A 27,773-nucleotide genomic window follows, 5' to 3' on the forward strand; every position below is an offset into this window, starting at 1 on the left:
ATGTTTCTTTTGGTGATGTCTGCCTTAGTTAAAACAGTTACTATTATGTAATAGAAATGAAAGTAGTTAGCACAGACAACAGTTTTATTACGTTTTCTCTTTTAGATGTGGATTTCTCTACTTTTTTTTTTTTTTTTTTGAGACGAAGTCTTGCTCTGTTGCCCAGGCTGGCGTGCAGGGGAGCGATCTCAGCTCACTGCAACCTCCGCTTCCTGGGTTCAAGCAGTTCTCCTGCCTCAGCCACCGGAGTAGCTGGGATTACAGGCAGGTGTCACCAAGCCTGGCTAATTTTTTTGTATTTTTAGTAGAGATGGGGTTTCACCATGTTGGCCTGGCTGGTCTCAAACTCCTGACCTTGTAATCCAGCTGCCCTGGCCTCCCCAAGTGCTGGGATTACAGGCATGAGATACTGCACTTGGCCTTTTTTTTTTAAGAGACAGGGTCTTGCTCCATCACCTAGGCTGGAGTGCAATGGCATGATCATAGCTCACTGCAGCCTGCAACTCCTGGGCTCAAACAGTCCTTTCACCCCAGCCTCTCAAAGTAGCAGCTGGGACCACCACACCCAGCAAATTTTTACAATTTTTTGGTAAAGTTGTGGAGGCTTCTCTTTGTTGCCCAGGCTGGTCTTGAATTCATTGCCTCAAGCGATCTTTCTGTGTTGGTCTCCAAAAGTACTGAGATTACGGACATGAACCACCACACCTGGCTCTACTTAACAGGCACAACCAGGAGAGTAGGAATGACTGCCCTAAGGGGAATTAGCTTTCACTCCTTATTGATGGGGATTTCCTGCCTCTACTACTAGAGAAACCCATATTTCCATGTTTTACATTCAGTGCTGACCAAGCATTTCCAAGTGCCCGGCACTGTGCTTATCTCATCCATAGATCCTCTGCCAGTAGAAAATGGAATGGTTTTAATTGAGAAGACCTGAGGAGGACTTCTATTTCTTAATCGGAGTCTATAAGCAAACTTGAAAAGAATCTTTCAGCTTCTCATTGGTTTAAAAATTATGATACTGTCTATTACACGTTTTGCATAACTTTAAATCTTCTTTTAGTCATATTGTATTGTTTTCTTTTTTGAGATGGGGGGGTCTTGCTGTGTTGCCCAGGCTGGCCTTGAACTCCTGAGCTCAAGCTATCCTCCTGCCTCAGCCTTCCAGGAAGCTGGGGATACAGGCATGTGGCATAGTCAAATTGTTTTGCAAAAGTGTTAGCTGCTTGAGATTTTAGGCAGATTGGAAGTTGTCGATCACTTCTTTTCTCCAAAGTGTAAAATGGAATAATTGCTGGAATTGGATGTCAGTGTGTTTTTATTCTAGATACTATGAAACATGACTAATGATGTTAGGAGTACTTGAGTCAGCATGTGAAAAGGAAAAAGCAATGAGTTATTTCTGCCCAGTGATCAGAGCCAATTAAGCAGGCGAAGGCAAGCTAATGTTGGTGTGGGCCGCAGCAATGAAGATTTTGTCTGCGTTGTTCTGTGTGTGTAGGACTCATGATAATTACAAGAGGGCATGCAATATCAGCAGAATACAGTTTAGGAATGAAGAATCAGGAGACACTGAGCTTCCTGCCTAGGGAAATTTTCTGTGTGAGACTAGCCACTGGTGTTGAACTACGTGCTAGGAAGCATTTTACTCTGTTGTTATACATTCTGAACTAATCATCTGTTTAAGATTTTTCTGGTGGCAATTGCCTAGTTAAAAAAAAAAAAAACAAATAGACTTTAAAACATTGCAAAAGTAAAGTATTGTAAAAATAATAATACTTTCCTAGATGCACTATGAACTTCCCGAAATTAGTTGTGATTAGGCAGCTTACTGCCCTTTCACATGTGCTATTTTGAGATCTCATCCTTTGGTGCTAGAATGATCGATATTACTAATATATGTTAGTAAATTTGTTGCCAAGCTTCTCTTAAGCCTCTGGAATATGGCTATTATTGACATTACTTAGTAATTTTTTAAAAATAAATTTTTCTAGACATATATGTACACACAGATATATATATGTACACACACATATATATATATATATATATTTTTTTTTTTTGAGACAGGATCTCAGTCTGTCACCCAGGCTGGAGTACAGTGGCACAGTCTTGGCTCATTGCAACCTCCGCCTCTTGGGCTCAAGTGATCCTCCCACCTCAGCCTCCCAAGTAGCTACAACTACAGGCACATGCCAACAAGCCAGGCTATTTTTATACATTTTTGTAGAGATGGGGATTTGCCATGTTGCTCAGGCTGGTCTCCAACTTTTGGGCTCAAGCAATCTGCCTGCCTCAGCCTCCCAAAGTGGTGGAATTACAGGCGTGAGACACTGCACCCCGCCTAGATTTTTTATATATGTTTTAAAAACAACCTAGGCAACTCTTCAAAAAGTCACACTTTTTGGCTTTTTAAAAATTTTTATTTTTTTTTTAACAGTCTCGGTATGTCAGCCCAGGCTGGAGTGCAGAGGTGTGATCTCGGCTCATTGCCACCTCTGCCTCCTGGGTTCAAGCAATTCTCCTGCCTCAGCCTTTCCAGTAGCTGGGATTATAGGCGTGCACACCACTACCTGTAATCAGCCTGGCTAATTTTTGTATTTTTAGTAGAGATGGGGTTTCACCATGTTGGCCAGGCTGGTCTCGAACTCCTGACCTCAAGTGATCCACCTGCCTTAGCCTCCCCAAATGCTGGGATTACAGGTGTGAGCTACTGTGCCCAGCCACTTTCTGCCTTTTTTTTTTTTTTTTTTTTGCTTTTATTTATTTATTTTTATAAGTCCAAGGGGTACATGTACAGGTTTGTTACTTGGACGTGTTGCATAATGGTGAGGTTTGGGCATCTAGTATGAACTTTCTGGCTTTTAATATTTGTGTGTTTTCAAGCTTGTGAAAGAACTTTTAAAATTGGTCACGTGATTTGATTTGAAAGCTAAAATAAATCGAATGGTTTCCTTCATAAGAGATAGTTAACTAATTTAAAGGTAGCTATTTGTACTCTACAAGAAATAGTATTTTTCAATAATGTTCACTAATTATTCACAGATATTTCACTAATATTCCACTAATGTCATTATAATAGGGTAGCTGGCTGGGTGGGGATAATTTCCATAGGACATTGTTCTATACGTGTCATCTTTTCAGGGAATGTTGATAAGTACACTGCTATACTTGGCTGTGTATCCAAACCTGGACAGTCAAAGGATAAAAGGGCACTGGGCTGTCTATCCTAGGTTATGGGAGTGATAATGAATGGGCTAGACAATAGCTGACAGGAGCCCTAAGGACCTTCTGAGGTTGAGCCTCAGATTTTTTATCTTTTCCTTTTGTCGCAGTTGTCTAGATGGTATCGAGATCTTGCAGAAGATGATGGGTTGAGGTTGGTCTGGAATTTGACTTTCTTCTTCAGTGGCCTTGTCAGCAGTAGTTACTGTTCAATGTGATAGCCACTAGCCACATGAGGCTGCTTGAATTTAATAAATTAATGACAGTGAGATATAATTAAAACAATATTTAAATTACAAATTCTTTTGTTGCACTAGCCATATTGCCAGGACTCAAAAAACCACATATGGCTAGTGATAAGCATAGCAGTACAAGTTCTATTGGACACTGACATCTACAGAGGTGTGGTGAATTGTCCAAAGTCATGTGGCTAGTCAGTGCAAACCAAGTGTTTGGACTAGTTTAGCAGTTATTCTTTTATGTCATGCAGGCTTTCAGTTTTGGGTAGTACAACTTGAACTAAAAAATTTGTCCCTGGCATGCCACGTTCTTCTTCCAAACTGTGAGAAACTCAGTGACAGAGTTAGAAATTAATTATTACCACATAATTTTAGTTTTACAAGGATCTGTGATTCATCTTAGGCTGTTTTTTTGTCTGTGTGCATGTGCATGTGTATGTGTGTGTGTGTGTATGTGCATGTGTATCACATGTGGTATGGTGGGAGTTTGCCACCTGTGCCATACATTGCTAACCTGGTATATATGATACCCAAACCATAGATATATATATATATGGGATCTAGAATTTCAGGGTATTGCAGTTGGACAGGACTTTTGAAGGTACCTAGCTTAACCTTGTACGTATGTGTAGTACTCCTGACAAGGTTTTTCATGGTGAGAGCCCTGCCTTATAAAAGAGTTCACTTCTTTCCACAACTTCAAATTGATCTTGGAATGTTCTTTATATCAAGCAAAAATCTTTCTTCCTATAATTTCTGTACATTGTTCCCAGTTGGCTCACAGGAAAATATTTATTCCCTCTGACATATGCAGCCCTGCCAATATTTGAAGTCTGTTTTCCTGTCATTCTTATGTCTTTTCTCCTATAGGATAAGCAGACCTAGTTCCTTCAGCTTTTCCTTATGTGACATGTTTTGCAAACTGCTCACCACCCTGCTTGCTTCTTCCTGGACCGACTCCAGGGGATGGCTCAGATCTGTGTAACTGAACATTTCGCCTTTCATGTGAATGGATGTCATACTAGATACATTTGGAAAATCTGAATAAGTCTTGAGGCAAAAAATGGCTACCACTATCCACGTGTAGGAAATATATTGATTTAGTTTTCTTTGGTAAGAGGAAATGTCGTTGTCTGTAATAAATGTGTTGTTTTTATAATCAGAAACTCTTATACCATTTTGATAAAAGTAATACCCCTCTTTATAATTACTGGATTGGGTAGAGTTTAGGTCTAGTGGATGGGAAAAAACAACAGTGTTCCTGATCTTCCTCCCTCCATTTTTCCCTCCCTTCATTCCATCCATTGAGTAATCTTTGTGTGCTTGTTATATATGTCACTAACTGTGGCACTAGGGTCACAATGATGAAGAACAGAGTGGTTTCTTTCATGGTGAGAGGCATGATATGAGTGATTTAATTATTCTGGCAATGGGAAGAATGCAGTAGAACTCTGTTCAGATCTCCACAATAACTTATGAATGGCATGATCCTCAGTAGGTCTTTCATTTTATTCTTGTTTCTGAATTTCTGAAATGTCAATGATACTTGGAGTAGCTTCCTGATGGGATTGTTGTAAGACTTAGAAACAAAATGATAGGTGAGATTTCTATAAAGGTCATGGTTAGACCAGGCGTGGTGGCTCACACCTGTAATCCCAGCACGTTGGGAGGCCGAGGCGGGCAGATCACCTGAGGTTGGGAGTTCGAGACCAGCCTGACCAACATGGAGAAACCCTGTCTCTACTAAAAATACAAAATTAGCCAGGCATGGTGATGCACACCTGTAATCCCAGCTACTCAGGAGGCTGAGGCAGGAGAATTGCTTGAATCTGGGAGGCAGAGTTTGCAGTGAGCCGAGATCGCAACATTGCACTCCAGCCTGGTCAACAAGAGTGCAACTCCATCTCAAAAAAAAAAAAAAAAAGAAAAAAAAATCATAGTTAGGTTGTTATGTTGGGCATGGTGGCTCATGCCTGTAATCCCAGCATTTGGGGAGGTTGAGGTGGGATGATCACTTGAAGCCAGGAGTTTGAGACCAATTTTGGCAACAAAACAAGGCCTGCTCTACATTTTAATTTAAAAAATTTTTTTAATTAGCTGTAGTTCTAGCTACTTGAGAGGCTGAGGCAGGAGGATCGCTTGAACCCAGGAGTTGGAGGCTGCAGTAAGCTGTGATTGTGCCACGCACTCCAGCCTGGGCAACACAGTGAAACCGCATCTCTTAAAGAAAAAAGAAAAAAAAGATCATGATTATTGTTGCTATTGTTATTCATGAATAATACTTTCTTGGGGAGGTAGTGTGGCTGATCTTCCATGCTAAGTTCCCTTTTCTTTTTCACCTATTTCTCCCTTATGCAATTCTTTTGCCATTTTCTTATGAAATTTTTCTAACATATGGAAAACCTGAAAGAGTGTTACAGTGAGCACCCACATACCACCACTTACTTTCTACCATTTACATTTTACTTGCTTTATCACATATCTCTCCATCCCTCTGTCATTAGCCAGTGTTTACACACTTGTATTTACAGAGAAAGATGCATGGTAGTTATTTTCCCTGGGAAATGGAGGCCTTCCCACTATGATTTTGTTCATCTTCTTGGCCGTGATAATGATGGTTATGACGATAACACAGTAGCCAGCACAAAGCAGCACACTATTAACTCATTCAGTCTTCTAACAACACTAGAAGACAAGTGCTAAAGTGCTAAAATTAATTCCTGTTTTACAGAAGAGGAAACTGATGCACAGAGAGGTTAAATCATCTACCCAATATTACACAGTTTGTGAGGGGCTAAGTCAGAAATCTGGTAATCACCTGAGTAAGCCTTGTTTGTTTGTTTGCTTTTAATCTGTAAAATTAGTGAAAAAAGAAGTAAGACACCATTTAGGAATAGGAAAAATAACCACTGCAGCTCTTTGTGATTCAGGTTGGTTTAATGACTCCTCTGTGGCAGTTGTACCAAGTGCTGGGTTTGTGCAGGTGGTTAAGTCAGGGTCTCTCCTCTCAAGCCAGTCTAATGGACAGAGCCACTATGAGTTGTTGGATTGATGTTTTAATATAAATAACCTTACAGAAAGTGTTAGAAATGAAGGGTTTCAGTAAAGGAGAGTTACCTATCTAATTTTACTTAAATGTTTATACATTAACAGATACTATTTTGGGGTTTCTGTGAGAAGATTAATTATTCCAGCACATGAGTACTACCTATTTGGAAATGTCTCACTGTTCATAAGTAAATACGTTACTTATTTCCTTTTGCCTTAGAGAAAAATAATTTGGAAGAAATACACCCAGGAAACCTTAAAATATATTCCAATTAATGGTAACTCTTAGACTATTTAAGGCACTTTAAAAAATATTGTCCCTTCAAATTTTTTCCCTTTATTTCTCTCCATGATTTTGTCTAAATTTAGCAGCACATCACGAAAAATGAAAATTAAAACCCTACTGGGGACTAGAAGCTCGTTGAATTGGCCATTACATCATTGTAAGCCATGTAAGCATGGGCGTATTTCTGTGCATTGCTGTCCCAAGCCCATGTGCTGTAAGAATATGCATTGTTGGGACGGTGGTGCAAGGAGAAACATCCTGGAGAGGATGTACAGCATACAGAAATAAGTCACTGCTGTGACATCATTAGTCAACATTGGTTGAGTGACAGAGTAAATAAGGCATCTTCTGTTATAAATGGTTGACACTGCTGAAAATTTAGAAACATCTTGCTCCAGTAGCAGCATTATTTTCTTTGGACTATGCAAATCTTTTTAAATTAAAAATTCAAGTTAAAAGAAACTATTTTTAATTGACTCTCTTTGTGGCCATTCCTTGATCAATATCTCTGTGAATAAGATTGTTAACTGAACAATGTCTATTTCTGCATCTTCTGGCAGAAATAGAGATAATGACAGTTTTGTTTTCACTTACTTTTCTTGTTACAAAATTTAAAAAATAACATTAATTTTTAAAAGTCTCTTTGTTATACATAAGTTACATTTTGGGACCTTCTTTAATGATTGCTCATATAGTATTGTTCGCTTTTTGAATCAGTGACCTGCCTACGCATTTGCAAGTCACTCTTAGCATTCCTCGAAAGTTGCTGTTATAAATGATAGTTTTACATAGAGGATGGAGGAAATGAGAAAATTGCATTTGTCTTCCTATTGAGGTAAGACATAAGCAAGTGGAAAGGTGGTTTCCTGCTGGGGAATGAAGCCTGTTGTTCATACTGTTGTGTGTTGACTTGTCCACTTGGATGGCTCCTAGGATCATGGGGGTCCTTGTGACTTCCATATGTCATAGATCCTGCATATAGTTTCTGTGCCTTGCCCTCCTCCCAGTCTTTTCTGCCCTGTGGTTATTTCTCTACTGCCACTGCAGGGTGGCACTCAAGCTTTTCCTTATATGAGATTCATCCTCTTCAGGGCATGCGGACTCCCTGTGAAAAAGCTGAGCAGGTTTATTTTGATAGCACTGCCTGGAGGGCTTGCCCCATTTCTTTCCAGGAAAATTTAAAATTATTCTGCATTTTTTTTTAAGACTGTCTACTTCATTTTATAAGCCACAACATTATAAATACATCTAAATTTAATAGTAGAATTGTAACATTGCTTTCAAAATTTCTCACTGGCTCACAGAATTACAGAGCTGCAGAGCTGAAAGAGATCTTCACCAGAAGCAAAACCATTCTGGGAAAATAAATAATCATGTTTTAATCTTTCTTTTTTTCTGTTTGTGTTTTTTTTTTTTTTTTTTTGAGATGGAGTTTTGCTCTTGTCACCCAGGCTGGAGTGCAATGGCATGATCTTGGCTCACTGCAACCTCTGCCTCCCGGGTTCAAGCGATTCTCCTGTCTCAGCCTCCCAAGTAGCTGGAATTACAGGCACCCACCACCATGCCCAGCTAATTTTTGTATTTTTAGTAAAAACGGGGTTTCACCATGTTGGCTAGGCTGGTCTGGAACTCCTGACCACAAGTGATCTGCCCACCTCGACCTCCCAAAGTGCTGGGATTACAGGGATGAGCCACCATGCCCGGCCATGTTTTGATCTTAAGGTAGTTTCTCTAACTCGTGGTAACTTCGTTTATTTTTTTGTATTAACCTTTTCTGTCAGTAGAAAAGTACAGTTTTCTGTTTCTAAAACTGCCACAGAATAATAATGGAGCCACAGCGTCCTTGGAGAGGGCATTTTTCACTCTGTGCAGAGATGTGGAAATGGGCTCAGAAAGGACAAGCGGCTCACCCAACACTAAATGGCTATTTAATGGCAGAGTGGGGATGAGAACTTGTCTTCTGATTGCCAGTCCAGTAACACACGGGGCCACTTATTTTAAGCCATTGTGTCCCCAGCTGATTAACAATTTTCATGTACAACCTAGCTCATGAGAGCAGCATCATGGAGGAGGTTGCCATTCAGCAAACACTTGTTGAGGGGGGATACCAAGATGAAAATGATTAAGACACTGTCCTGCCCTCAGGCTAACACTCCAGAAAAGGGTTTGCAGGCATATTTACAGCTAAGTGCCACAAAGAATTAAACCTTCTTAAAGTTCTTTCTAGCTCAGTCATTTGAACTTCTTTTCCCAAAAAACCCTATATTTCCCCAACTCCACAAAAGCAAGTCCCTCTTGGTTAAGCCCTAATACATGGTGAAATGCTGGTGTCTACCAAGGGGGCCTTGCAGGCTGTTGGGCTAATTGTGGTCCAAATCCCATTTCAAGAGGGCATCTTCAAACAGGTGGTCAGAATAAAAATCTTGATGATTTTGGTAAATGGCAGCAAGTAGACCATGGAGGACAAGCAGTCAATAGGAATGGGGACATCTGGTGCATGGGCTGGGGCAGATAGGGAGTCTGAAGAGGTAGAGGGTAAGCAATGAAAGTTGTGGCCATAGCTGCCAAACAAAGGGTATTTTTACACGCAGTTTTGCCACTGGTTATCTAAGGAATCTGCCATCACAGTGCCTGTGAAGAGGCCATTATTTGACACATGAGGGTTTTCAGTCAAGTGAATAGCATGGTATTCACAGGGCTGCTTAGAGAAGTGCTGTTATCTGGATAGAGGATGGTGGTGTCTGGATTAACTCTAGTATAGTTTCTTCCTTGGGACATCATCTCTTTTCCACTAATGGACTCCTAGGCATTCCATCACTCAGCTTAGTTTTCTCAGAGAATCCATGAAATGTGAAATCTTAATTTTAGACATCTAAAATTGGGCAAATAAGCTTTTTAACATATACATAGATTTAAAATACAGTTAGGTTTATTTTTATTCAAATAGCACATGCTTTCTGTGTTTGTGTGTACATGTGCATGCAGTGAGGAGATACTGACATCTTTTCTGGATTTCACTTAATATTGATGTTATTTAATGCAAATTTGGAGGATTTAAGAATATTAGAGGGGAAAAGATTGCAATTTCTAAAGAATTAGAAAAGTCGGCCAGGCACGGTGGCTCAAGCCTGTAATCCCAGCACTTTGGGAGGCTGAGACGGGCGGATCACAAGGTCAGGAGATCGAGACCATCCTGGCTAACACGGTGAAACCCCGTCTCTACTAAAAAATACAAAAAACTAGCCGGGCGAGGTGGCGGGCGCCTGTAGTCCCAGCTACTCGGGAGGCTGAGGCAGGAGAATGGCATAAACCCGGGAGGCGGAGCTTGCAGTGAGCTGAGATCCGGCCACTGCACTCCAGCCTGGGCGACAGAGAGAGACTCCGTCTCAAAAAAAAAAAAAAGAATTAGAAAAGGGGCCGTATCTCTGAATGTTGGGTTACTGCAAAAGAGAAACAACTGGGTGAAGAACTATTTAAAAATTAATGAACAAGGTAATTTTATATTTTTCTGATATGGGTGGATTTTTGTACGTCCTATAGTAAGACCCAGTGATGTCATGACTAGGACCTCTTCCACTAAGAGCTCTCAACTAGGGATAATTCATTTGTTTGTATTCAGAATTCACTACTATGATAAGCCTTCTGGATGACCAGTGGCAAAGAAACATCATCAGTGATGAAAACTCACAAATAGAGAAATCAGCAAGTATGTTAAAGTAATGGATATTTCTCTTCTCCCCCAAAGGTCTCACATACAGTTGTGTCATGAGTGTTCTTGATTCTAGTTAATCAGTTTCTTGTGTAAAGTGCTTATGGTGATAAATCAATGTGCGTTTTAATTACCAACTAGCCTGTCAGTGGGTGGGAAGAAGCTTGTTTTCCAAAGCTTGGTGTTAGCAAGTCCTGTTTATGTGATAATCATATGCAGAGGACAGAGGCTGGCTATATTCTGGCTATGGGAATAGAAGAGTTAGATCAGACAATTGTCTTCTTTATAGCAGACACTGTGCTGCGTGAAGTGTGACATGAACAAGCCCTTCCAGAATCATGCAAATTATTGCTCCCCATGAGAAGACTTTTATGAGTAAATAATGTAACCAAGGATATCAGCCCTAAGAACTGGTCTGTGGTATTGATGAGAAGCATTAGCAGGGAGAGGCTCACCCCATGGGGTGCTGCAGGGATTGTGGCTTTTGAAGCTGATAATTGAGGGTTCAAATTCTAACTCTTATCAATGTTGTTGGGACAAGTTAAATTATTATAAACCTCTCTGAGTCTTGGTTTCCTCATCTATAACAAGAGAATCATGGTACCTTCCTCACGGGGTTAAATGTGGTAAGGTAAGTGCCTTGCCACTTCTGGTTTACAGCAGATTTCAAAAACTTCCCCCTTTTCTTCCCCACTCACAGATGGTTCAGAAAAGGAAGAGCTATTGGGAACTTGTGTGTGGAAAGAAGGCGTCTGGAAGGATACCTTTTGATACTTATGTAAGCGATCCAGGATGCACAGCCTTTTGTGGCTAGAAAAAGGCCTTAGGCCCGTGGTTTTGCAGGTGTAATACAGATGGTAGGGGCTGCACAGCTACTATGATAGTCATTCCAAGTGTTTCTGCTCAGGATTCTGGACTTCCCATTGTCTGGCTCTGCCAGAATGTGGTTGTCTACCTGCCCAGGTGAGGATGCAACCCTTGCATTAGAGAAGACTCTCAACAGCCATGGTCTCTTTGACTAGGGAAGCTAATAGGAGACCCGAACTTTCTAAGTCTGTTGTGGATGGTTGTATGTTTGGTGACTGGATGTGAGGCAGATTTCAGGGAATGGTTGCAAATTGGTCAAGTTTGGCAAAAATATCAGAGGCATTGAAACCAGATATCAAACTAAGCCTTAAGGCATTCTCAGAAGTGAAAAATACAAGTTTTGTTTAACTTACTGAATTCAAAAATGACACTAATGAATGTGAAGGGATGATTTGGATAGAACCTGTTCTGTGTGGGGCCTTCGTGTAATCGCTAGAGAATGTGTAAATCAAATTATGCCTGGAGGAAATTTTATTTCCAATTTCAGTTGCTTTACTGATATGTTAAGGGAATTAAAAAATATTTAGCTCAGCCTTTCAGAGAGCTGTTATTACTGTTTGAACTGTGACTGTTATTTTAATTCTCATTAGATAACTAGTATCTTTTAAGTTGTTGTTAGCTAGGCTGTGTGCTGAAAAGTTTTTATATACATCCTCTTGTTTAATCTTCATGACACTTATAGGAGGTAGATACTACATTATGTGTTTTTACAGCCAAGGGTGAGGTGTAGGGGATCTGATAATTCGCTCCAAATCACACAGCTGGTAAATGGTGGAGCTGGCCCAGGCGTGTCTGTCTTGAGAAGCGCTGTACCATCCACCTTACAATTACATCTGTAGGTATTGTCTGACTTGCAGAATCCATGCAGTACATCTGTGCAGCTTCCATTCTGTCCTTAGCCTCAATTCCTCTCTGTCTTTAGTTCTCTATCTTTACCTTAAAATCTCCATGTAAATCATGCTAACCTAGCACAATCTGTGGTGCACCCACTTGACATTTTCAGGGAAAAGGGATAAGGCCTATAAAGAAAAGTCCACACCCAGCTCCTGGTTCTCCCTGTGCCCATTCTGACTGCTTTATCTTCTGTGCTTTAGATGAATGTGCATCTTCCTGGATGCTTTTCCTTCCTGCATGATTTGGAAGAATTAGAATCAGTCTTCCTTCCATGAGTTTCCCAGGGAATCAGAGGGACTTTTTAAGCATAATGATGGAATTTTTACTAATCACCTTTTATTGTAAAATGCTCTATAGATGAGAAATAAACAGATTATATCCATCCCCCCACCAGCTGTGCTTAATGGTATTGGCCAAAAAAAGTTCAGAATTAAGACTGGGAATTTTTTGCATTCATATCCCAAAGCTCCTTTAAAAACTTCTAACTTGGGGAACTAAAACAAAGTCATTTTAGAAGGAAATGGGTTTTTCTCTAATAGTGGCCATCAGAATGATTACCCAAGTGATGTCACACAGCTGGCAACCTTCTTAAGGAAGGTAACCGATAGCGGAGGAAAGTCTGCCTTTCTCTACGTTAGCACTTCAAAAACCAATCGTCCCTAGAATCTTCAGTGTCATCATGAAACATATATAAAGCCTCTGTCTATTGTTTGAATGTCTCCTCTCACTGAGAGGAACCATACGCTCAGACTTGCCTGGACTCATTAAGAGGACCAGGCTAACCAAGCCATCCCTAAGAAATCTTTCTAAATTCCAAGAAGCAAAAGAATTTTTTTTATTATTAAATAGCTAACATACTTAGTTTAGATTTATGATATAGTTCTAGTTTTAGGGTTTTCCTAAATATTGTATGGTACTTTTATCTCCATATGTAACATATTTAGTACATTTATGCTTATTTCACAGGCTCTAATAACATTTATACAGTTTTGAATTATTTTGACGGTTTACATTTGTTTCACCTTTGCTTTTGTAACATTGTTATGTCTCAGCTCTTAATTAATAATGTTGTTCAGGGATGAAATTGCTAATTTTAGTATCTCCCTCCGGAAGAAAGGTTTTTTTTTATATATATATATATACACACACACACACACACACACACACACACACAAAATGTGTATGTATATATACATACACACACAAAATGTATGTGCATATAGATACACATATATAAAATGTGTATATGACATTATGTGTGTATATATATTGGAGTAAAAAGCAAGGATAGTCAGCTCCTATGTTTGCTTATACAAGACAGGAACTCAAGCTTGCTTGCTTGTAAAGTGAAGAAAATTTTGTTCTTATGCAAGTGTCACAGTCTTCCTGGGACTCAGTTTCTTCATTCTCAAAGAAGGAATTTGATGAATTCAAGGATCAACTCTAAACTCATTGAATTGCCTTATTAATCTTTTGAGTCATGCAATTCAGCGATATAACTAGGGTTAGCCTGAGTGTTTCAAAGCAAGATTAATGGAAGCTCATTCTCCAGCTGTCGGGTTAGGAGATTATTCACAAATGTTGCCCTGTCATTTGAATCTGGTAGGGTTTGCTGATGAATAAATGAATCCCATTATACTGACAGCCACCTCGCTAATCGATCCCAACTAAACCGCCTTATCCTCTTCACCTTCCAATTGTGTAGCCAGCAACTTGCCAGACCTCAGGGACATTGTTGGGACATGTGGAAGGTCTGAGACGGACAGCCGGAAGGACAGACAATGCCACCAACTCTATTCATCAATCCGCATTTCTCAGACCTAGCTCTCAGCCTAATGAATTTGACAACCAAGGATTTGCATGTAGTTTTTTTTTTTTTTCATTTTCAATTAATTTCCCTTTTTATGCCTTCCTAATTTCTCTTCTTCTTTTCTAAGCTATAGATTTACACTGTGAAATTGACTGTCATTAATCTTTTTCTGCCTTGATTTCCTCAACTGAAAAATGGTTAAACTAATACCAGCCCTTTCATTCATGGTGATCTTGGGAGGAAAAAAAAGAGATACCTGATGTCAGAGAGCGCTTTGAACTTAAAGCGGGAGGGCAGTTCAGTTATAATAAGACTCTTCTATCTTTATTTTTATGTGACATTTAAAATGTTAGCATTGAACATGCATCAAGGAAGAAAATCCCATTTTGAATGACAGTGTTAGAATGATGGCCTGTAAGATATTGGAATTGCATTCAAAAACCAAGAAAATGTGTTTAAAAACTGTTAAGACCAAGGCAGCTACTATTTCTTTTCAAAGAATATATGTAGGAATAGGAGAATTAGGTGATAACTCTAGGGCATAATAAAAAACAAGAACATGTGCTTTCTGATTTGCCAATCTATTTTGTACTTACTTTATAATTCAATTTTAAGAGGAAAGTATAGTGTATGATTCATGAATGTTTTACTGTATAGTAATTTTTTCTTCTTCTAGAGCTGTGTGGTCCATATGATAGCCACTAGCCATAATTGCTATATTAATTTAAATTAAATAAAAAATTTAGTTACTCACACTAGTCACACTGCAAGTGCTTAGTAACGACATCGTGGCTGGTGGCTCCTGTATCCAAATGTGCAGCTACAGAACATTTCCAGAAAGTTCTGTGAGAGAACACTATTCTAGGAGAATGGAGAAAAGGAGAAAGGATATTCCCATTCCCATTGTCCCTTTTCCTCCTTTCCCCAAAGTTGCTTTTTAGAATTTAAATAGAATCTCAGGTTATATATTATAGGTATTATATTTACAATATACATTTGAAATTAAAGCATGAAGGTGGTGGTTGAGCAGGAAAGCACAACTCCACAAGATCATTTTTTCCCCTAGTGAGGACAAACATAATTTGATAATCTTCAGAATGACCCTTGGAAAATTCTGGAACCAGCTCTTTCCTCTCAAGTTGCATTGCTTCCATAAAAAGTTTTTTTTTTTTTTTAACTTTACCTAGGTAACCCAGTACCTAGACCAATCCAGGAGTCACTTAAATTGAATTGCTATGTAATTATTTCATGGGTGTAAACCAAACTGTTACCTTTAGCAAAATAACTAGTTTTCTCTTATATTCCAATTTCACTACATCAGCAAAACCAGTGAGCTCCATCATCAGTGTATATCCGGTCTGACCACCTCTCAGCACTCCTGCTAACTCCTGTGGCTTAACCATCACCATCTCTCTCAAGCTATTGCTGTTGGCCTCTGTCTGGGCTCCCTGCTTCCACTCTCCTTCTGTCACCTACTTTTCAGTCTGCTTACAACATGGCAGTCAGAGATTGGCCTTCAGGCAATTATCAGTCAGAACAAAGTGTAGTCAACAGCCTATAAAGCCTCATAGACCTCCCGGCTCCCCTCATCCCCACCTTACCACCCCTCTGACCTCCCTTGCGCTTACTCCCTTCAAGCCAAGGCTTCTTTGTTTTTCAGTTGCTACAGGCATATTCTTGCCTCAGGGCCTTTGCATTTGCTATTCCCTCTGGCTGGACCATGCTTATCCCAGATAGCCATATGGTTCATTCTCTTACGGCCTTTAGATCTTTTTTTTTTTTTTTTTTTTGAGACGGAGTCTCGCTCTGTCACCCAGGCTGGAGTGCAGTGGCTGAATCTCAGCTCACTGCAAGCTCCACCTCCTGGGTTTACGCCATTCTCCTGCCTCAGCCTCCCAAGTAGCTGGGACTACAGGCGCCCGCCACCTCGCCCAGCTAGTTTTTTGTATTTTTTAGTAGAGACGGGGTTTCACCGTGTTAGCCAGGATGGTCTCGATCTTCTGACCTCGTGATCCGCCCGTCTCGGCCTCCCAAAGTGCTGGGATTACAGACTTGAGCCACCGCGCCCGGCCTTAGATCTTTTTCGACCTCACTTCATAATTACATCTCACCAAGCTATTTCAAAATGCCACCCACCTAACCCACGACGCCTCTCCATAACCCCCAGGCATTAAGCGCTCTCTCTTCTCTTTTTGTACTACATTTTTCTCCATAGCACTTATCAGCATAGCTATACCATATGTTTTACTAATTTTTCCTGTATAATCTCCTTTGAGTGAAATATAAGCTGCTTGAAGGCAGAGCTTTATGTCTTTTTATCCTTGGTGCCTACCACAAGGTAGACACTCAGTAATTATTGGTTGAAAGAATTACTCAAATATTTAATGACAGTGTTTGAAAACAAAGAGTGCTAATCTAATTGAAATTCATTTTAGCAAGAGATAGAGAGTCAGGAAGACATCCTCTGGTGTAACCCTGCCTCCCCCACCACTTCTAAGATTACTCTGGTTTCAGGCTCTGCATTCTGCCTGACTCAACAAGGGGCCTCTCCTGCTTGCACTTGAGGAGCTCTCCTGCTTGCACTTGAGGAGCTACGTAGAAGGGAGTTTGAACCAGGGCTTCAGGGAGTTGTCTGTGGACAGCTTCTGAGAGAGGGAAGTTGGGGCTTCCCGTGTTGACTGGTCCCTTTGCTGGCAGGCCAGTCCTTTGCCACCATGCCAGCATTCTCAAAGGAGGCAAGAAGGGATCTTATGGGTTTTGGAGCAGGGCCGCTTTGGGTATATGTTTGTTTGGACGAAGTAGGGACCGTGGGTAAAGGACCCACCTGGAGTTTGCTGTCTTGGGAGGGGAGGTGATGAGCTTTAAAAATAATAGAGGCTGGGCGTGGTGGCTCAGGCCTATAATCCCAGCACTTTGGGAGGCCGAGGTGAGTGGATCACTTGAGGTCGGGGGTTTGAGACTAGCCTGGCCAACATGGTAAAACCCCATCTCTACTAAAAATACAAAAATCAGCCAGGCATGGTGGCGCACACCTGTAGTCCTAGCTACTGAGGAGGCTGATTCACAAGAATCGCTTGAACCCGGGAGGCGGAGGTTGCAGCGAGCTGAGATCGTACCACTGCACTCCAGCCTGGGTGACAGAGTGAGACTTGGTCTCAAAAAAAAAAAAAAAATAGAAGTGCAGTGTTCTCTGCTTCATGCTAGGAAGTGGTTAATGCCAAACTGGGGCACCCAGCCTGTTTCTGGCAAAGTGCAGGGGAAGGGAAAGCTTGGAAAGGGATCTGTAGCAGTAAAGACAGAGGAGTCACTTACAGTTTGTTGGTTCCCACCGAGGCATGGCGGAGGAGGCACAGCTGTGCAGAGAGCCCGGGTTGCTAATTTATATATTGAAAGGTGGAGCAGCAGCAGTGTTTATGACTAAACCCGTCAACATTTCACTTCCTCCCGTTGTGTGAAGACCGGCTTTGGCTTAAAAAACTGCCTGAACTTTCAGTTTCTCTTGAAACTTGGAGATGTTTGTCAAAGTACTGGATGGAGTTATTTTAGTAAATCAGTGATGTTTCTATGTTCCCTGAGCGAAACACTAGCTGATCTCATTTACCTGAAGCTTTGAGAAAGAAAATATTCTCTATTTTTAAAAATAGCTTTGCTCTCTTGAGCATGCCCTTTCTGTATGCCCTGGCTTTAGAAGATGGGCTGCCTTATGTTTGAGTTGTCTTATTCATTGCCACTGAAATAATACATGGTGATTTGTATACCTCATATAAGGTCTGCCTCATCAGTACCCTGGCCCACCCTTTACTAATTATTTAGTTTTGTGGATTTAACCCTGTAGTCCTATTGGCACAATTGAGGGCAAAATGAAGATCCAGAAAGTCATCGGATACCTGAAATCCTTTATTAAATTGGATTTTACTTACCCTACATCCATTGTTAGAAATGACATTCCCAGATTGTTAGAGCTGCAGAATTCTGGAACGGGAACCCTATCTTTCTGTAATGAATTTGTGAACGAAGAAGTTCTTTGAACACAGGAGGCAAAAGGCTGGGATGTCAGCACTTGACACTTCTATGCCTTTCCTCTACTAGGCTATCTTTTTATTGTTCTATTTCTTTTCCTTTTGGCAGGTGAGTTGGGAATTAGCTAGCAGATCTGTTTTAAGTGGGTAAACTGCAAACAACAGATTTTTAGGTATTTCCCTTATAGGATATGGCTGTTAAACAGGAAGGATGTGTCAATTATGTGGTAGGCAGCAGAATAAAACAGGCAGAACAGAATTATTATCAGATTCACAGACTGTAGCAACTTTTTGCTTCTAAACTCCTGAATTTTCAGAGATGGAAATAGGGTGAGAAAGATCAGTAAAACTTGTTGCATTCATTCACTTAACAGATATGTGAGCGCCTGCTTTGTGCCAGTAGTGGGCACTGAGAAATAGAGCTTTGAATAGGACAGATGTGGTCCCTGCTCCGAGGCACCTTGTGGTCTAATGGGGCTGGTAGATACTAAATATGTAATCCCACTGTTAATTAAAACTGTGATAAGTATTCCTAAGAAAATGTGCACATATGGTGGGAGTATGTAATAGGGAGACCTGGTATAGTCTGGACTTTCTTAGGGAAGTCCTTTACCTGAAGGATGAATAGGCATGATCCAGGTGAAGGTAAAGCAAGAGGGGGAAGGGAGAGCACCTAAAGCAGAGGTAGGGCAGGAGCCTTCCTCTTGGGAGAGCAACAGAAGGCCAGTGTGGCTGTGTTGAAGTGAGGCTGGAGGTGGAGGCAGAGGCCAGTGTAGTGGTGCAGAGCCACTGAAGAGCTTAAGCAGAGAAGGGACATAATAATGGTTGGGTTTTTAAAAGATCGTGTTCAGATCCTACACGAGCAGGTGATTTGAGGGGGCAAGAGTGGATCTGTTAGAAGGCTGTTACAAGTGGTCCAGGAACAAGATGGTGGTGGCTTGGAATAGTATTATAGTAGTAGAGATGGAGAGAAGTGAATGGATGTAAGAGGTATTTAGGGAGGTAGACTGCATTGAACTTGGAGAATGACTGAGATAGGAAGAGAAGGGGACAATGCTTGGATTTCTGGCTTCAGAAACCATATGGATGACCATCCTTGTTCCTGAGCCAGACCTACTGTGGGAAGAGCAGATTTTGAAAGAAAGATCATGGTTTAGTTGTTGACATGCTGAATTTAAGGGTTGGAGTAACATACAGGTGAAGTTAAATCAATAGATCTGATGATCGAAGGGAGATCTGGGCCATGCACAAAGTTGGGAGTCGTCTGGGATGGACTGAAGTCATGAGAGAGAATGAATGGTAGCAGGGAGTGGGGAATGGACATTCGACTAGGAGTAACGAGAGAGACCAGTTGAAAATGTATGGAAATGATAACATCAAGCATGAAGGGCCATGCCCAGTGCTAAGGAGAAATCTGGTTGGAAAATGCATGGATTTAGCAGCCATGAGGTTGGATTTAGCAACCAAGATTGGCATCTCAAGCAGGAGCAATTTCAGTGGAGTTGTGGGGACAGAAGCCAATTTTGAACACTAGATGAATGCATTGGAGGCAGGAATATGAAGACACTGAGTATGGATACCTTTTTTGAGAAGCTGGGCTCAAAGAGTAGAGACAGAGGAGACCTGCAAGAGGTGTGTAGGATCCAGGCATATAGCTCTAGATCTAAACGTCTCTACGTTTCCATATTTAGAGATGGAAGGGAAAGCATATTTAGTTGCTTAAGGTTACTGCGAAGACAGGTGGGATGTAACCCAGAGCCCATGTGAAGGGACGGACATTTATCTCCAGCATTCAGAAGGAGAGGAAGAGGAGGGGGTGGATACAGCTGCAGGTGCAGGCAGATGTGGAGGTTTGGAGTGGGATGGTAAGTGATACGCTTCTGAAAATTTCTGTTTTCTCTGTGAAGTAGGAGGGAAAGTCATCTTCCCAGTTGAAGGGAGTGGAATCAGCTTGCTGGGTAAGATCAGTTCTCCAGCTGTGCTTGGCAGCTACCACTGCAAGCATGGAATAGGCCGCTAGGTAAGTTCAGCCAAGCTTGAGGTTTTACTCTGTAGGAATAATAAAAGGACAAGCAACACGAAGGCTAAGGACATTAACACATGGAGGAATGGTTTCAGTGGCGTTTCAGTGGAATGAAGATAGGTTAATGCTGATGGAGAATGACCTGGCAGTGTCAGGGGGCAATAAACAGGGTAGTGGGAGTACCTGAATAGGGAACTAGCTATGAGTGCTTCTCCAACTGTAATGCTAATGTGAATCACCTGGGGATTTTAGTAAAATGCAGATTCTGATTCAGCAGGTGTGGGCTGAGGCCTCAGATTCTGCATTTCTGACAAGTTCCTGTCATGCCAGCCTCTCCCGCCCGTGGATCACACTTTGAGGAGAAATTAAAGGGTTGTGAAGGCCAGGTGTAGTTGTGCATGCCTGTAATCCAAACACTTTGTGAGGCTGAGGTGAGAGGATCACTTGAACTGAGGAGTTTGAGACCAGCCTGGGCAACGTAGACGTCATCTCTACAAAAATTTTAAAAATTACCTGGGTGTGGTGGCTCGTGCCTGTAGTAGCTACTTGAAAAGCTGAGGCAGGAGGATCACCTGAGCCTGGGAGGTCGAGGCTGCAGTGAGCCGCGATTGCACCACAGTGCAGCCTGGGTGAAAGGGTAAGATCCCACTGTCTCTTAAAAAAAAAAAAAAAAAGATTTCGGGCAGAGACTGGGATGCCTGAATTATAAATCCTTTGAAATGGCATAATCTCAAGCGATAACTCACATGGCCCAGGGTATGACAGAGTGAACAAGAAGGCCTAAGAATTAAAAGGCTTCCTGATCATCATCTTTAGGGATTAATGATGACTTGCATTGATTATCGCCAACACTTTTCTAAGCACCTTGCGTGTATTACCTTCTTTAATCCTTATGACAGCCTCCAGTGAGGTATATTGCGATCCCATATTCTACACATGAGGAAAGTAAGGCACACAGAGGTCTTTCTCAAAATCATGCCTGCTTGTACGTAGTGGGGCCAGAATTCAAACTGGGGTGGTACAGTTTCAAAGCCTAGTGCTCTGTGTGATTGGATGCCGTATTGTCCTCGGATGAGAGAAGTTGGGGCTGTATAGAAAGTGTGAGGTGGGAGGATCATTTGATCCTAGGAGTTGAGACCAGTCTGGGCAATATAGTGAGACCCTGTCTCTACATAAAATAGAAAAAGAAAAAAAGAAAAAAAAAAAGAATTGTGAGCCAGATATTAGCATCACCTGTGAATGAAGTTCAGCATGTCTAGGAGAGTGCTAGGCCCAGTACTACTAGGCTTTTTACTTGTTATCCCATTTAATCCCCACAACCGTCCAACAGAGTCTATTTCATACCCATTCTACAGGTAAGAAAAATAAAATTTAGGAGGTTAGGTAGTTGATAAATGGAGGAGTTGATAATTTGATCTAAATTGGTCTGGATTAAAAGCCCATTCTTCCTTTATACCGAAGTTTATCCCATCACCATATAGAAATGGAAAGTCTCTTCTAATTCTTAAATAGGTTATAGTTACCATGGGAGTAATCTCCCCCTTGCACTGACTCAAGCCACATACTGAAGATGATGTGTTATGAACAAGATGGAGACCAGGCTTCTGGGCTCGGCTCTGTTTCTAACTAGTAAATTTGCACACTATCTCTGTAGGTCTCATACCTTTGTCCCTGTAGATCATTATCAGAGCTATATTTTATAAGTTTAAGGACAATTATTACGGCTCTTTTTATATTAGTATCTACTGTATGCTCAGCGCTTGATAGGTTATCTCTAGTACTTACACTAGGATACAGATTGTCACCAATTTAGAAGTAAAAAAGCTGAGGCCTGGAGATTGCAAGCAACATGCCTAATACCTCTCAGTCCACAAAATGGCAAAGCTGAGATTTCTCCCGAAGTGTGTCTGACTCTAAAGCTCATGTTCTTGCCATCTTACCAGCTGCCTCATCCTTTTCTATAGCCTCATGGTGGATCCTGCTTACAGGTGCATATGGTACCATATGCTGGTATTTATCAAACTTTCAAAACCTGAATCCAGAGTGAGGCATGCATTTTATATTGATTTCGAAAAGTGTGCACACACACATTTGCATATGAGTACCATGTACATACTGACATCACTCAAACAAGTTTTATGAAATAATGCTTTTGTTTTCTGCTTGCTGTGCCTTGGCTTTCTTTTCCTTTTCACTTCAGTTTAGTCAGTTTGTATTAATATGCTCGTTAAACTCTAATGAATTGATTTAACCATCCACCGATGGGTTGTAGCCCTCAGTTTGAAAAGCACTGCTGCAAATTATATGCCTACCTTAATTTCTTGATATGATTACCCCAAATCTTCCATTCTCCTTCTCTCCTTATTTTTTAATCTCTGAATTTAATGAAGACTATCTCTCTGATTATATATGTAATGGTGTTAAATCTAAATCAACCCTCCCGCCGCCATGTGGCAACGACCTTTCTACCAAGTGGGAAACTATTTTATTACTTTGTTCTGAGAGAAGGAAAGAAAATATGTATTTTTTTCATTTGATGAAAATGCTAATATGACAAAGGAGGGAGAAAGAAGTGACATTTGTGTTTCCTTGGCTTGAGAAGATGAGAATGTAAGGCCAGGAAACACAGACAAGTTGAAACGTAGGCTGGGGAGGGACTGCGGCAATAGACTTACAGTAAAGGAAAAGTGAAACTGATTTCTTATTCCAACTCTGCCATTTAGCATTTATTGGACTCCTTCGTGTGCCAGGTACTTGTATTTTGCATATATTCTCTCAGGTGAGGAGACAGAGGTATGGAAGGCCAAGTTACCTGCCCAGGATTGCATGGCTGGTAGTGAGTGGTCTAGCAGGAATTCAGACCCAGACTTCTGGAGCCAGTGCTCACTGTCACTAGGCCATAGCTGCCACTTGTCTCCACTTTTGAGTAATTCCATGTGGTCTTTATTGGGTGCCAGGCCCAGGACAGGGGACTTTTGCCCCCTAGGTTTTGAATCTTGGGAGGGATCATGCTAGAGAGTGAAAGATTGGAGTCAATTCGTTCCACAAGGGCAGCCAGAGGAACTCCTTATTAGTCCCTGCTTCTCCCATCTTTAGAGTTCATTTGGTTTCTGTCTCTATTGAGTTCTGGTTGTTCTTTTGATTACAAGAACTACTCCATTTCCTTTAAGTAAATTTATTTATTCTTAAAATTCTGTTGCTTGAAACTAAGAATGAGCCCTAATAGGCACAGAGGAATAATTTAACTCTTCCTGTTTCCTCATCTGTAAAATAAAGGAAAAGGGCACACGTATTCCCTGACCCCTCTTAACTCTCTCATCTTTAGCTAGAATTGGGTTCTAGTGATTCTCAAATGGACGTGCTCTAAAAGAGGCTGGCTGGCCCTGTGTTGGAGAAGCAGAAGTTTTAGTAATTAATTAGGTTAATATGAACTTTATAGTTATATTTTTTCTGTATTCCCTGAAAACTGTGACTCTATTATTTGTGAATTTATTTAAAACATAAAAATGACAGTGATGACTAGATGAGGTCTCTTAGCGCACATGCCCTATGCAGACCTGTGAGTCCCCTGCTCTCTGCTCACTCAATAGTTGAAGGCCTGGGTAGGAATTCTGCCACATGTGAGTTCTTAGCATAAAATCCTTATGGACCCTGTGGGCCTGGAGCTGGGTATTTCATTCATCTTCACACTTGTTCTCATGCTAAGAATTATCATCCTGCCACCACTTAAAGATGCCCATTCATGTTTGTGTGTCACTGCTAAAGTGCTGTCATTAAAGAAGATGTGTCATTACTCTGACTTTAAAACACATTGTTCTAACAGAATCACTATGGGAGATTCCAGACTTCTGTATCAGCTGGTGCTTTGAAAAGAGGATCTGATCTGTACTGGCCCCTGTGTTCACCTGTGGGGGAACATTAGACATGTTTGTTTCTTTTATGCTTTGATAACACCTTACAACTTGCAATAGTGGGACTTTGGAAAGACTGAAGTGATTGTGTCTGGCATGCTGTATGTAAACATTCCATTTCTACATAATGTGAAAAGGAATGAATTAGGTGAAAAGAAATGGATTTGCACAGGTGTTAGAGTACATAGATTTCCTCCGAAACTAGACATCAGAATAGAAAACCGAACTCAGTGACTTCTTGCCCTGCTATTGAAGGAGCACCTGTTGGTCCAGGGAGCAGAGACCTAAGGGGGAATTAATTCCTCTCAGCAAATATTTACTGGGGGCTTGTCATTCCTAGAAGTCCACCCAAAAAGAGTGGGGCTAGAGGAGAATCCCAGAGAGGGTGTAAGTCATGGGCTCAAGTGTAGGGAGGTGACTTCGAGACCTGTTTCAACCAAACCTCTTATTTTAAATTTGGGTGAAGTAAGGTCTACAGAGATTGTAACTTGTTCATGGTTAGGCCACTTGGCTAACTTGAGGCCAGACTCAGGCTAAATCTCAATAACTCTCTTCTTGGTTTAATACCATTATGGACATAAAATTTTATTATGATATTAAAATATAAATAACAATAACAGACACCATGTAGCACTTCTTATGTGCCAGCACTCTTCTGAGCACTTTAGGTATATTAACTCATTTAACCCTCATCATTCCATGAAGTAGAAATATTTCTCTCATTTTTAGAGAAGAGGGCCTGTTGCAGTGGCTTGATGGCCGATGCCTATAATCCCAGTCCTTTGGGAGGCCGAGCTGGGAGGATTGCTTGAGGCTATGAGTTTGGGACCAGCCTGGGAAACATAGCAATACCCCATCTCTGTAAAAAATTAAAAATTAGCTGGGCATGGTGCCACATGCTTGTAGTCCCAGCTACTCAGGAGGCTGAGGCCAGAGGATTATTGAAGCCCAGGAAGTTGAGGCTGCAGTGAGCTATGATCATTCCATTGCACTGTAGGTGACAGAGTGAGACCCTGTATCTTAAAGAAAAAAGGAGGAAATTGAGGCACAGAAAAGGTTTAGTAATTTGCTCTAAGCCATGTATATATTAAATATACATGGCTTGGTTTCAAACGCAGGCAGTCAAATTCTACAGTTTGTTCTCTAAACCACTAGACCAAGGGTCGGCAACCATATCTTGGGCTTTATGAGCCATAAAACACTGCGGGGGGTAGTGGGAAGAGGCTGGGTTTGGCTTATGAGCTGTAGTTTGCAAACCCTACACTAGACTGTATAGCCTCACTGGGGCACAACCATTAATATCAGTGTATCCCACAGCTGCCCATGAAGAGTGAAACTCTAATTTTAAAAAGGATTGGAGGTCAGGAATTACATTAAAATGTTGTACTTTTCTGGTGTTCCTTTTGGGTGAAGCGTCCTCCTGCCAGAAAGGATGGTGTTCATCATAGCTGAGTATTGTGTTGGGAGGCTCAGAGCCAGGGGAGTGGTTTTATTCTCTTTCAGTTTTCTGGGTGACCTTGCGTAAGTCCCTTATCATCTGCCACTTATAACTCTCTGCAGTGGTGATAATGAGCCTCACCACCTGCCCTTCTCCCTCACCTAGGTATATGTCTTGGATTAATGAGGTTTTATCTGTAATGTACTTAGAGCTGGGAGTTTGGAAGGGGAAAGTATTAAGAAGGGGAATGACGGCATTCATCATTTAGTTTGCTTGCAAGTTAGAGAGTGCTTCAGGGGTGTAAGACCGTTTGTTGAATGTTTGGCACGTAGAGTCCAATTTTAAAGGAAAGACACTCCTGGTAATCTGCATGAGAGAATATGGATTTAGAGAGCATGAATGTGTGGATTGCCTGTGCTGCAGCAGGCTTTAGGCAATGGAGTTATTTAAGATGGTATTTATTTATTTCAGTTTCTAATAAGTGTGCAATAAGCAGATTCCATAGTTGACCTCTATGTCATCTCCATAAGAAAACGTAGACTTCTCTGCTAAACTGTGAGTCTTAACAGTAAGGAGGACTTTTATAAATGTTTCTAAGTGAAATTACAAAGTTAACAGTTGAACCAAGAAGTCTCAGAGGGAACTGGCTGCTGCTTGCATTTCAATGAAAGGCAGAGGAAATTCATTACAGAGGTTGAAAATGTGGTTTGCATGTTAAGGCTGTAGTGGAAAAATGGGCCTTCCCAGGGGAGGTGGGAGGGAAGTTGTAGCTTACCCTTTGTGGTGAAGGTTCCTTGGCTAAGCACACATACTCCATCTGATGCACCCTAATTTTTTTTTTAACTTTGCAAGAAAATTCTTCTCCTTCAAGGCCAAAGATGTGCATTGAACAGAAAATTTCAGCCTAGGAGAAGTTTCAGTATCTTTGTATTTTTTGTTTGTTTTGTTCTCTTGACAAAAACAATTATTTAAAAATTCAGTAGGGTGAAACAACTTAATCGTACTTTGCGAAACTAAATCTAAAATGCTATTAGTTAAGTTATAAGAAGAGCTGGTATTTAGCAAAGACATGTTAGAGTCTGGGGTAGGGTAAAGCCCTACCCAGATAAAGTCTGCATTTGTATCTTATTTAATCCGCACAACAGTAACAGTCTGCAGAGGAATATTCTTGTTTGAGCACCTCTTGTATGAGGCACCTCAGTTTGCTCATCTGTAATTCTGTAATCTCTGACTCTCTAGAGATCAACAAAAATCTATTAGGTTTAAGTGGTAGAGCCAAAATCTGAATATAAGTCTTTCTGATTCCAAAATTCAAGCTAGTAGATTGACCAACAGTCCCAGTTTCCTGGGATGCGGGATTCTCAGCCCTGAAACTGGAAACGTCTTGTACAAACAGAGAATTGGTTACCCTATAAGCAGGATGCCTCCCATCCCAAGCGCTGAAGAAGTACTCATTTTCAGGAAACACTTTTTGGTAAGTCACAGAGGATGTGTCCTATGCAACTTCCCCGACCCTGCTAGAAACCATGTGTGTGCACTATAAATCCTCTGAAGCTTTAAATCCTAGGGCAATTTTGGAGCCAAACAGAGAGCCTGGGAGACTGAGTTCACTGGGATTTCTAGTATGAATGCAGCCCCATTAATTGGCTCAGTTTGTGTTGATAAAACAAGAGTCACAATCTGGCTTGTAACAGTAGTATTTGTAATTTTCACTCTTGCTTTAAAATATTGCTGCCCTGTTGTACCCACAAGTGGGTACAGTCTTAGGAAAACTTGGAAGATTTCATCTATTCCAACCCCTATCCCCTTCCACATTTTCTGTGAACTCTTTGTGCCTCTGGAGGCTTTCACTGACCACCAGAAACGGGGACCATCCTGCACAAAGCTTTTGTGGCTTATCAGTCTTCCTTCAAAGCTTGGGCTCCCTTATGGATGTGTTTCTTTTCAGACAAATTATTTTAATCTGTATCCAACTTCTGAAGGACACTGTGTACTTCCACTGCCTGTAAAATACTTTTAAAGAAAGGGAGTTGACACAGAGGGTCACAGATCATGAACCCTATTATTACAAAATTAATCTTTACTCAAAAGATGAATCCATATGAACATTCTGATTTCTTTTTTCTCCTTTTTTTTTTTTTTCCTTTTTCTTTTTTTTTTTTTTTTTTTTTTGAGTTTTTGAGTTGGGTTTTTCTTTTTTACCCAGGCTGGGGTGCAGTGGTGCCATCATAGCTCACTGTAACCTCGAACTCTTGGGCTTAAGAGATCCTCCCACCTTAGCCTCCTGAGTAGTTGGGACTACAG

General features: G+C 41.0%; 2 protein-coding genes across 9 annotated transcripts in view; one reads left to right on the forward strand and one right to left on the reverse strand.

Annotated features, from left to right (window-relative positions):
- Positions 1-27,773, reverse strand: part of LOC101007063 (cytidine monophosphate-N-acetylneuraminic acid hydroxylase) — a 351,297-nt gene that overhangs the window by 289,580 nt on the left and 33,944 nt on the right. The gene's annotated exons all lie outside the window — the stretch shown is intronic.
- CARMIL1 (capping protein regulator and myosin 1 linker 1) overlaps positions 1-27,773 on the forward strand; it is a 342,024-nt gene that overhangs the window by 110,459 nt on the left and 203,792 nt on the right. Inside the window, exon 1 of one of the 8 annotated variants that reach the window (XM_017957635.3) lies at positions 21,318-22,870. The exons of the other annotated variants lie outside the window; for them this stretch is intronic. The gene's annotated coding sequence lies outside the window, so the exon portion shown is untranslated. Of the gene's footprint in view, positions 1-21,317; positions 22,871-27,773 lie in introns of those variants that run through there. 8 annotated transcript variants of the gene reach the window in all.

Source organism: Papio anubis, chromosome 6 (genome assembly GCF_008728515.1).
Source record: "Papio anubis isolate 15944 chromosome 6, Panubis1.0, whole genome shotgun sequence".
NCBI classification, from domain to species: Eukaryota; Metazoa; Chordata; class Mammalia; order Primates; family Cercopithecidae; genus Papio; species Papio anubis.